At 42.0% G+C, this 11,848-nt stretch overlaps 1 long non-coding RNA gene across 1 annotated transcript; it reads left to right on the top strand.

The window, feature by feature from the left end:
- The first annotated feature begins 1,201 nt into the window (after window positions 1-1,201).
- LOC131513467 (uncharacterized) lies at window positions 1,202-6,862 on the top strand. The gene is made up of 3 exons (XR_009262597.1): window positions 1,202-1,271; window positions 5,721-5,853; window positions 6,422-6,862. It is a non-coding gene; the product is annotated as an uncharacterized LOC131513467 (long non-coding RNA).
- Window positions 6,863-11,848: the final 4,986 nt, after the last annotated feature.

Here is an 11,848-nt window from a genome sequence, read left to right as displayed (position 1 = left end):
ACCAATATTTAGGGACCAGAATGCCAAGCATCTGAGTGTTTCTCTGTCTCTCCTTCCCTGTAAAGCCTCTAGTTCTCTCTGCCTACCTTTCCATTTTGCTGATTGGATTGTTGGGGAGGGGAAATGGCTGTGAGGCTCTAAAGAGGTTTTCTGAGTTCCCCTGCTGTTCCAGGCCTCCCAGTGATTGCCTGAAACGTGCACATCAGCTGTGTGGGCACTTGAGGAGCCCGTGGCTATCCTGGGAAGATTTGGGCAGTGGCTTACGCATTGCCCCCCACCTCTTGGGACTCAGGGTAGGGGACCAGCTTTGACGTTTCCTGGTGTACTGTGGCTGGGAGACAGCAGAGGGCACCTCTCGCTCACGCTGGGAATGCAAACAGACACCCCCCCATCCCCCTCCCTCCCCAGTCCCAGAGAGCATGGAGATAGATATTATGAAGTAACTCATCCCCTGTGGAGGCCACAGGGACTGCTGCTCCCTCCACAACCCTTGCCTTGCCTTAAAACGCAACATTTGTTTCATCCCCATGTGTTCTTGACTCCACCACCTCCCATGTCTGCTGGGGACAGCCCGTTGGTCTTTCCCTACTTCTGAGTAAAGAGGGAGCTTTGGACTCGGAGGGGGTTGTTTCCCCAGGAAGCCTGGGGACTGCCTGCACTAACTCCTCCAGGCCTTTGTTGAGAGAGGCCTCCAGTCGTGTGTGGAACTTTGGTTTATTAAATCTGATGAGTTCTATATTTCTGCCACATGTCACAGATCACCCACGTTGACTGAGCCCTGCCAGAGCTGGGCTGCTGTTACCCTGAAATGAAGCCAGATTTTTTAAGTGGGTGGGGGTAATTCCAGTTTGGTGCAGTAAATTATATGGTTCTGCTTGATTTGCTTTGCTCTGGGCTGGGAGAACTCATGATGGAACATATCTTGCAATTTGTGTGTGTGGGGGGGGCGGGGTGGAGCAGAGGGGAGGGGGAGGAGAGCTGGGGCAGGGGAGGGGAGAAGGCTGAAGGGGTGAAGGAGAGGGGAGCAGGGGAAGGGGGAGGGGAAAAGGGGGAAGGGGTGGGGAGAGGGGTATGGGGGGGAAGCGGGGAAGGAAGAGAGAGAATTGTAATTTCTATAGTGAGTGGGTTGAACAGCAGATACATGCATAGCCCCTGGCTTTTGTTTTCCATCTTCCCCAACTCAGCCACTCCTTTCTATTTTAGGCTTTCAAAATTCACTGGCTTTCTAGAATTCCAGGAAGAAACTTGGAGACTCAAGTTACCCATGAAAGGTAACAATTCCTTGTACTCCCATATACTTCTGTGTCACAGAAGGAAGCTCTGGGGACTTAGAATACCAAGGAATATGCTCTTTAGAAGTTGATTTTTCTGTCAGGAGGCTTTGAAGGAGGAGACTGGAGGTCTGAGATTACCACTGGTTCAGCCCACAATTAAGTATGGTTAGTGTCTGGGAAGAGGAGTATAGAATGACATAGAGGAGTATAGAATGACATAGATAAGGGGAAAAAAAGGTTTAAACTTCATCTTTTGCTTAATTAAATGGGAGATTAGAATAATCTGAACTTTAGGGGCAGGGGATGAGTATAGGAAACATATTATGGGGGAGTCCAGAGAAGACTAAAGTGAGAATTCTGCTTTCAAATTCTGACTCTATGCTATTCCTAGTCTTACTTTGTTAATCTGTAAAAGTGAGGATAAAATCCACCTGTCAGGATTACCATGAGGTTAGGTGAGAAAATGTGGGTGAATTCTATTGTAACACCAAGAGAGCTCAGTAAACATTATTTATTTATTTATTTTTTACTATCAACACAGTCCTGAGGGTGGATGCAGGCTGTTGTCAGGGAACAAGATCCATTTGTCTTCTGTGACTTGGAAGGGGGCAGGGCTGAGCAGTCAGACCCAACAGTGTGACTTTCCTGGACTTGCAGTTCAATAGAAAGGCCTGTGGTTCTAAGAAGAATTTTTGTAGAGAACTAAGAATCACATTTTGAAGACACTCTGTATTTATAAATGTGCCCTTCATTTATTTCCAAAACAAATAGGTTTACGTAAGCCCATGACTGTCTTCTTTATTCAGGATCACTCTGCATACAGTGCCAGGTTTGGAAACTTACAAATAGTTTTAAAAAATTTTCAGTGAGATCCAGAAAGCATCAGAAAAATTCCTAAGCAAATAAAACACTTTTTTCCGAATTCAGAGAATTCTAAGATATATATATATATATAATATTTATTTTTTATTTATATAATATTTTTTATTTATTAAAAATAAATTATTTATAAAATATATTTACATATTTTATTAAAATTTGCTTCAAAAATCATACTAATGGAAAATCTTAGCTGACCAAATTGGTGAAGAGTTCTTTCTCATTGAACATTTATTTGCACTCGTACCCATGAGGGACTGGGTTGAGTTGAAGGTGGCTGCATCAGAATGACAGAAGAAAATCTTGGGCTTTCTTCTCCACTATTACATGGTTTGTTGAAAGCTTGGACTCTGGTGAAAATCAGTGCTATCCAAATAGAAATGAACTGACTTTCTTCATTGATCTCTTTGTTTGTTCTGAGGTTAAGCTCTTTGCTCTCTGGTTGGCACCTAAACACCTATCTTAGGTTAAAAAAAATTTTTTTTTTAACATTTCTGCCTTTTACAACCTTGTGAATAAAAAGTTTAAGCAAATTATTTAAAAGCCACTAGTTTCCAAAGAAAAATTATAATCCGTTAACAATCAAAGGATTGTTTTCAGAAATCAGAGTGTTGAGCTAGGGCACCTGGGTGGCTCAGTCGTTTTGAGTATCCAACTCTTGATATGGGTTCAGGTTGTGATCTGGGGGTCCTGGGATGGAACCCCGTGTTGCTGGGCTCTGTGCTGACAGGGTGCGGAGACTGCTTGGGATTTTCTCTCTCTGTGTCTCTCTGTTCCCCTCCCCCCCCCCCCACTTTCTTTCTCTCTCTCTCTCTCAAAATAAATAAATAAACTTAAAAAAAAAGTGTTAACCTGGGAGGACTTGTTCAAGATGCCATGTGGGGCTCCTGGGTAGCTCAGTAGGTTGACCCTCTGACTCATGGTTTCAGTTCAGGTCATGATCTCAGCGGCGTGGGATTGAGTCCATGTCGTTGAAGCTCCATGTTGACAGTTGTGGAGCCTGCTTGGGGTTCTCTCCCTCCCTTTCTCTTTGCCACTTCCTCCCCATCCCCCCACCTCATGCATGCACACACACTCTCTTTCAAAATAAATAAATAAACCTGAAAAAAAAAAAACCATGAGGTTGCCCTGTTGGAGAATCCTCCCTTTTGCTCTCACCCCTGTCCCTTCTCACTCTCAGCTTCTCAGCTGTTCCCCCACCTCCAATCCTTTACTCTGTCTAACCCAGGTGTCAATGAGCACTCCATTTCTTCATGTTCTCTTTCTGGGTATGGCCTTTCTCCATCAAACACTCAATCGCCCAAGATATATTATTACAGGAAATTAGCTAACAATAGTGTTGATAATCTGTTTCTCTCAGCTCTATTTTCTGATTCCCTGACTATGCAAATACTTTCCCATTGAAAGTTTTCAGTGATATTTTCTCCACTATTCACCCAGCCAAAATGCAAACCTTATTAAAGGAACTTACTTATTTAAAATCTATTGAGTAATAGACTTTGTTCTATGCTATTACATGGAATCTGCTAAATCTTTCCTGAAAAGCACTTTACTATAGAATGCCACATGTATTTCTACTCAAATTTCTTCAAACTGCACTGTTAATAAAACAAAAATTTCTGATTTTCTGAGTATTGCAGAGAGTCAACTGGTATCAAAATAAAGAATCCTTTTCAAAATGAGAAAGAAAATTAGGCAGTCTTTGAAGACAATTAGAAGACCCTACAGCTATCAAAAGAAATTGGACTCTTTTAATAGCTTACTGCTATTTTCATAGCCACATGATTTTTATTATTCAATTCCTTGGACTCTAAATGTACCTCTTTTACACTTGTTTTTTTTACTTTCTGCATCATTATAACTCAAACCTCAGTGATTTCCTTGTGCTAGAAGACATTGTATTTTCCATTGGGCAGGAGTTGAAATGGGCAAGAAGAGGCACAGGACTTCATTAGCTCTGACCACATCCCTGCTTTATTTTTGAGAATTGTTAGCTTTATTTTTGAAGTGAATTAGCTTTGAAGGCAAAAGGGAAATGGGGGAGGTATGCCTCAGAGAGGTTGGCACCTTCTCTGACAGAATATATAACTTTATTTTGTCTTCCATATATAATTTTGGACAATGAGTAATTACTTTCCAGCATCCACTAAAGAACTTCCCTCCTAACTCTTACTTATCCCCCCTACTCATTCAGTGCATAATTGTTGAGCATCTCAGTGTTCACAGCACTGGTTTAGCCATAGGGGGAAGCAAAGCCATAGAAAAAGTAGTCTTTTCCCTCTCTATTTGTGCCCAGTTGCAACCAGGGACAAAAGATGTAGAACAGAATATATTGAGTAACAATGAAGCAATAATAGAACAAATTGTGATATTAAATGAGGGCCACATCAGTGCCTTTTAAAGGAGCTCAGAGGGAGAAGAGAGCTAAAATGTGAAGGTGGCAATTTGGTTAATAGAAGAAAGTTTTATGTGTTTGTTATGCGCACGCATGCGCGCGCACACACACACACACACACACACACACACACACACACACACTTCTTTTCTGCCCTGCTCTGAGTCTTGGAAGGCTTTCTTCAATGGACTGTATTATAGGCTCCCTGCACTCTAACTTCCTGTTGGTTCGACCAATGGTAGGCAACAGCAGGTGAGTGGAGAGGCTGGAACAGTCCTTTCTCTGGTTTCTCCCTGCTTGGTTGTGATTTTGGCAGCAGCTGCAAGGTCCACAGCTCTTGTCTAGGCAGCCCCTATTCCAGGTCCCACTATTCTCTCCTCTTGTTGTACAAGTAGAGGGGGTCTACAGATCTTCCTTGCTGTGATTCCCTAAACACTATCACACCTCTGTAAAGAGTGCTTTCATTTGCCAAGGCTTTTGAGTGCCATCATCCTGCCACCTGCTGGGACTCTGATTGACACCAGAGGCTTTCTAGGTATGGAAAACAGTATGCATGGAGGCCAAGATCCAAAATAAGCTTGGGCAGACCTAGTCAGACCGGAAGGAAAGTTAAGTGAGAGGGTGTACCACACAAGGTGAGTTTGGAGATGATGGTAGAGTCCAGGTAGGGAAAAACATCAAATACTAAGATGTTTGGAGCCCTCCTGTGAAAAGAAGAAAGTCATAGCAAGTTTTCATTAAAGAATTCACATGCTAAAATAGTGTAGAAGAATCAGTCTGGTGGTTGGATATGAATTAGAATAGAGAGACTGGCAGTAACAAAATTGTTTGGTAAGCTATGACAGGAATTCTGGAATTCTTGTTGAGGAAGTGTCTTGGTCTGTCATGTAGAAAGCACCATTGAGAACTTGATGTTCCAGCCCTCCACACACCCCTGAGTCTGAAGAGATCACAGTTTGGGTGCTAGCTGAGACACCCAGTGTGCAAATACATTATTGGTTTCTTTGGGTGACCGAAGGGTTAGAGGACACCTAAGCAGCTGGCAACACCTTTACATAGTGAAAATGAAAAATTACACAAGGGCTTTGCAGCAAGGAACACTTTAAAGGGGGTATGTTTTTGGCGTCGTGATATGTTTTGAATTAGAGATCCAAATATTACATTTCTTACAGATGTTGGAAGAGCATCTGCACTTCCCTGATTAGTTTCTGGTGGCTGCAGCCATGCCCCACTGTTAAGTTGACATCTGGGAGTCCCGAAATTTGGATGATGCCAGTTGTGAAGCTGTGAGTTTGTTTGCCCTCTGTAAGTACGGTTGATTGGAGATTATGGGGACCTTTCAGAGGCAGTTCTCAGCTTTCCTGATAGAGTCTAATTTGAAATTCCACAGGCAGAGATGATGTGGAGCAACATCTCTGCATAGTAGTTGTGGCTTTCCTCCATTTTTTGTGCGCAGAGTTGGACTTTAATATTGTGTAGACTTAATTAATAAAGAAACAAGATGTGTAAAGATGTTAAGAGCAGGGCTTCTCAACAATGGCACTATTGACATTTGGGCTAGATTATTCCTTTTTTTTTTTTTTTTTAAGTTTTGAGTGGGGAAGGGCAGAGTGAGAGTGAGAGAGATAATCCCAAGCAGGCTCTACACCCAGCACAGAGCCTGGCATGGGGCTCGATCTCAGGACTGTGAGATCATGACCTCAAGAGGTGGACGCTTAACCACCTGAGCCACCCTGGCACCCCTGTATGATTCTTTGTAGCATGTGTGTATTGGTGGGGGTGGGGAGAGCTGTCTTGTACAACGAAGGATGTTTACCAGCATCCTTGGCCTCTACCCACTAGACTCCAGTAGCATTCTATCCTTCTGTTCCAGTTGTGACAACTAAAATATGTCTCCACACATTGCCAAATGTTCTCTGGGGCAAAATCATACCTGACTAGAACCACTGCTAAGAGAAAGCAACAAGAGAAGTACTGTCTTTGGTAAGTTGAAAACAATTCTTTGCAAGTGACTGGTGATGCAGATTTGCAAGAAATAGAGAGGCAAGAGATTTGGTGTGATATAAAATAGAGGAAAAATGATTGCCCCTAGACCTCAGTCACACCAGCATTATGCTTTCACTGCCTAAGCAATGAGTTAAAGACAATGGGAAGCAATAAATTTTCTAGATGTGTGGCATAGCTTTGGATTCAATGATCAATTGGACCACCTATGGCCATTTCACTTCACCTTGGGACTTCCTTTTTCACATCACCGTGGAGGCCACTGAACTGCCTTGCTGTTGTTTTATCATGTAGTCATGGACTTTGAGTATTCATTTAGGACAGGAAAAAGAATCTAGACTTCTCTATCCTTGTAAGATCTTAGGGACATACAATAGCTAGAAATGTTTAGGAACCTGTATATTAATGTTTTTCAACACTGGCTCATTAGTTGGTTTTGTCCCATTTGTCAGTCACAAAATCATTAGTGAGCCATGATCAGTACTTTTTAAAAAATTAAATGAAATAAAAAGAAATATTGTTGTGATTTCTTACAATGAGTCATGGTTAAATTTTGAAAACCACTCTTCTATGTAGATCAGAAAAGAGAAGTATTGATTATTCATTACTGGGAAATCATTTGATTTGGAATGATCTTTGACTTGATTTAATGTACCATTCAACTGCTTTGCTTTGGTGTATTTCAAAGTAAAGTGATATAATATTCGATTATGAACAAGGCATGGTATGATGCTGCGGGCTGTGGTGAGATTAAAGATGAAGAGAATATAATTCATAGTGGAAAAATTTAAGAATGAAAATTTCCAGTACTGGCTGATGATGGCAGTGAAGCTTTTCAAGGACTAGTTAACTAATGTGTGAGACAGATAAGAGCTGTTGTATGACTTCAGAGATCTCTGAAGGTCAAGGGTGCTGGTGAAAGCTGCATGGAGAAGAAAGGGGTTGGCTGTGCCTGAGTCCTTAACCAAAAGGAGATGTGTGGGAAGGGGAGTGGGGAGGACAGTCCAGGCTGCTGGTAGAATGTGGCGGGAGGCAGTAAGTGGACTGGTTTGCCCACCAGTCTGGGCAGTTTAGGATAAATTCTGAATATGTGAAGGGGCCAAATCTGGAGGGAATTCCAAGGGGTTTGAATTTTGTTCTTAGTCCACACAAAATCATGAAAGGCTATGAGACAGGGGATTCCTAAATGAGCAGGATATTTCATTCATTCATTCATTCACTGAACAGTAGTTATCAATCACTTGTTAAATAAAGAGAAGGGACGAGTAAGGCAAAAAGATGCATAATATTTGGTTGCTTACTTAAATTTCTTTACTTAAAGCCCAGAGACAGAATCATATAAATGTTAGCCTCTCAGGAAATACAGATAGAAGGCTAGAAGTAATCAGAGGAAGGAGACATTGATTTTGCCTGATATTTTGAGAATTTTTATTTGTTGAGATGGGCAAGGACTTCATGAGCAAAGTCAGAGGTCCGAAAGAAGAATGAGTAGTTAATCCGGTTGGGTTGGGGCACTGGTAAGGCTGGTTGGGAGCGCCCAAAAAGTGCCTTGAATGCCAGTTGGCATGTGTCCTCCCTTTTGCAGGCAGGGCCACCTGCCAAGAATCTGTCAACCTAGAGACGTGCAGTTAGAGGTCTGCTGCTTTAGGGTGAGCAGTCTGGAGGTCATGTGCCCAATGGATTAAAGGAGAAAGGCTGAGTGATGTAGCATTTCACTATGAACTTTAGTGTACCCCATTCTTCATCATCCTGTGAAGTCTGTGGTGAGCCAGGCTTTTGAGTACATGGGATTGAGGGCACCAGGTGAGCGTCACCAACTTAATAAGGAATAATAAACAATGTTGGTCATTGCTAAGTATATTGTTCATTGAATAAAAGACAAAAACAATAAAAGGGTAGTTGTGGGCTTTTATTTTTGCCCAACTCCTTTGTCTTTGACCTATTTTTTGTTTGTTTGTTTGTTTGTTTGTTTAAACATTGGGGAAAAAAAAAACAATAAAAGGGCAATATTCAAACAGCTCCTAAAACATGACATCAAGTCTCCACTTTATTTCTAGAGCTCACAGCCTTGGAAGGCAGCTTGCACAATCCCAGATTCCTAGAGTCTTTGTGTTTCCTTCCCCCTGTGGATCAATAAGTTAAGTAACACGTCAATACCAAGATAGCAGATGAACATCTGTCAGGGAAAACTGGTCCTGGGGGCTTTGTGCTCTGGTATGGAAAGTGTTTGATCTTGGTGTGCCGTCATCAAAGATGGGAGAGAGTTTATTATCTTTTATGATCCCGACTTACTAACAACACCTGACAGGGTGATTGTGTCTTGGCCTCTAGTTGGAACTTGGGATGTTCTCATTGGCTTGTGCTTGTATGAGGCCCAGAACTTGCTGGTGAAATATCAAAACAAGCTATAATGTGCTTCTGGCAATGGGATTCGGAACAGCTGCAGGGCTTTCTCCTATAGCCGGCCCGCAGGAAGATGAAAAATGAAAGTGGAGCAATCAATCTCTAGAGCATTCTATATATTAATAATGTTTGCCAACTCCAGACATTGTCTAATCAATACCGGGTGTAGGAGTTTGCAATGGTTTGTAATACTGGGTATACCTACTCCAAACAGCCTGAACCTGTGGCTTGGGAAAAAGGGGGCATCTGTACCATGTGTGCTCTGGTGTCTGGGCAGGAAAGCGTGCTAAGACCCGGAACTTGACTCACAAAAGATGGAATCGGGGTGCCTGGGTGGCTCAGTCGGTTGAGTATCTGACTTTGGCTCAGGTCATGATCTCACGGTCCGTGAGTTCGAGCCCCGTGTCGGTCTCTGTGCTGACAGCCCAGAGCCTGGAGCCTGCTTCAGATTCTGTGTGTGTGTCTCTCTCTCTGACCCTCCCCCGTTCTTGCTCTGTCTCTCTCTGTCTCAAAAATAAATAAACATTAAAAAAAAAAATTTAAAAAAAAAGATGGGATCTCTCATATTGAGGAAGCTAATTCTTGACATTTTATAACAAGGACTGACTCCCAAAGAGGCTGGACAGCACAATGGTTTTCCTCCTCTTGTCTGCCTCACACTCCTTGTTTTCTGATGTCTTCAGTGAATCCAAAGAGGGATCCTCCCATGAGATGGGCAGAGGAGAGGTGTGGTGCAGCCGCCAGGGGGAGCCCATCAGGCAGAGCCCTCAGGATACTCTGGGCCTCCAAAGCCCGGAAGAAAAACATTTATTTCATGGAGTTTGGGGATTAGAGATGATTGTAAACACTTGGGAGACTCACTGAGTGCAGACATTTGTAAAACAATAAAAATATGAACAAAAGTCATCTACTGCCATTGAAGAATGTTATTTAGCTCAAGTTTGAATGGTGTGGGCATAGAGAAGAATTTCCCTTTTAGGAAGGTCTAATCTCTAGAAAGCAATGATGATCCAGCAGGAGTAAAATGGAGCACAGACAGGGGTGCTGTGAGAGAGGCATTTCAAAAACTTTAACAAAAACCATTACTATAATAAATACATTTATTTTGATGCAGTCGGCTCTCATCAGTAACTTTTTCCAGGCCCATGGGCTATGAGTGTGCCCTAATTTTTTTTTTTTAAATCATCAAATTAAGTCTTCACTGTAAACAAAAACGAAAGAGCAAAACTCCAGCTCAAAAGTTGAGCCCTTTGACTTACAACAACGCCTCCTTCCCCCTCCCCCCATGCAACACATTCTGGCAACATCATTTAAAGGCTGAATCCCCTGAGAGGCTGCCAGGTAAGAAGCGTATGCACACACATACATCTAACAAGCTGAAAGCCAAAGCAGGGCTGGCAATTTGCTCATAAACCAGATAATTAAGGATGTGCCAAACTACCTGTGGGGGACCCAGGATTTATCAGTGGTTTTTATTTACTGTTTAATAGTATAGCATGTTACATAAACCTTTAAGTAAAACTATTTGATTATTAAAAAAAAAAAAACAACAACAGCCTTTTCAAAGTCACAACACCTCCCCTGCAGAGTTCTAAAATCAGTGGAAAATGAGCAGCATCAATAAACACGGTGACTTATGTCAATAAATGTTCTGCCCACCCGGGTATCTTGTTACCCAGGAGGTGTAAAAGGGCCAAAGTTGAACTATGAAGATGTTTGCCAGTTCTTCTTTTATGACTAGGATTTTAGAAGTGTAGATGTCTTTAAGCATAGATTTGAAAACTTCTTTTTTCAGTGGGTCTATTTCAAGGGTTGTCCTGTCTACCCTATATTTCTTGTTTAAATATTTTCCTCTTTTTTAAGGTTTATTTTTGCTAATGGGACTTGAGCAGTGGCTCTGAAACTTGGCTGCACATTAGAATCATCTGGAGAAGCTTAAAAAGTCTCAAGGCCTGGCTTTCAACTCCAGAGATTGTGACATAATTGGCCTAGGATTTGGTTCCAGTATTAGTATTAAAAAAAATCCCCCAACACTAATGTGCATAGTGATGACCCCAGAACCCTTGCAGAATCTGGCTCACCAGCTGGGTAAAGAGGGGTGGGTGTCTGCATTTGTAAGGAGCTCCTGAGTGATATTGCTGCTATCTGAGAACACACAGTAGTGAGGAGTATCTAGGGGAAGTGTTTTGGGTATGAATATGTTTTGCTAAAACAAGTAATCTATCAACCAAGAAGGTTGATTTGGAAGGAAGATAGAAGGTAAGGTGGAAAGTTCTTTTCGTTTTTCTCTAAAGTCTGACACGTGTGGAATTTCTGGGCCCATTGGCTTAGATTCTTTCACTCTTTGTAGTATAGGTATTAGTATATAGGTATTATAGTATAGGTATTAGTATAGTACCTATAGTATAGGTAGTAATAGGTATACCTATTAATAGGTAAGATTTTCCTAATATAACAGCAATTTGATTTAAAATGCACCCTGCTGAGTGATGGTTTACTTAGGCCAGGGTGTTTCTAGGGATGGCTGGAGTCAGGAAAGGGAAGAGTAAGGTCATATTCTAACCTTGGTTGACTTACTATTTGCCCAGGCACTAGGTCAAGTTCTTTGAACACATTGTGTTATTGAATCTGGGCTTGTTCTCTTTTCACATTTGCAGAAGGGGACCAAAAATAGAATTAATGACTGGGGTGGAGAATGATGTCTCTTTTTTGCCCATCTATGTGTTCAGGGTCCCAACTGCTCCCCTGTCCCTACCATAGTATCTGTCCCTTTTGGGGAGTCTGGCTTGTCCTGTTGGGATGACTAGTTTTCTCATTCTTTGTCAAGACCCTAAAGTCTTCTCTTTTACTGGGTCGCAGCTACTCTGATAACTTATTTATGTTCACATATTAA

This window comes from Neofelis nebulosa, chromosome 6 (genome assembly GCF_028018385.1).
Source record: "Neofelis nebulosa isolate mNeoNeb1 chromosome 6, mNeoNeb1.pri, whole genome shotgun sequence".
NCBI lineage: Eukaryota > Metazoa > Chordata > Mammalia > Carnivora > Felidae > Neofelis > Neofelis nebulosa.
This window is presented reverse-complemented; position numbering and strand designations above follow the sequence as displayed.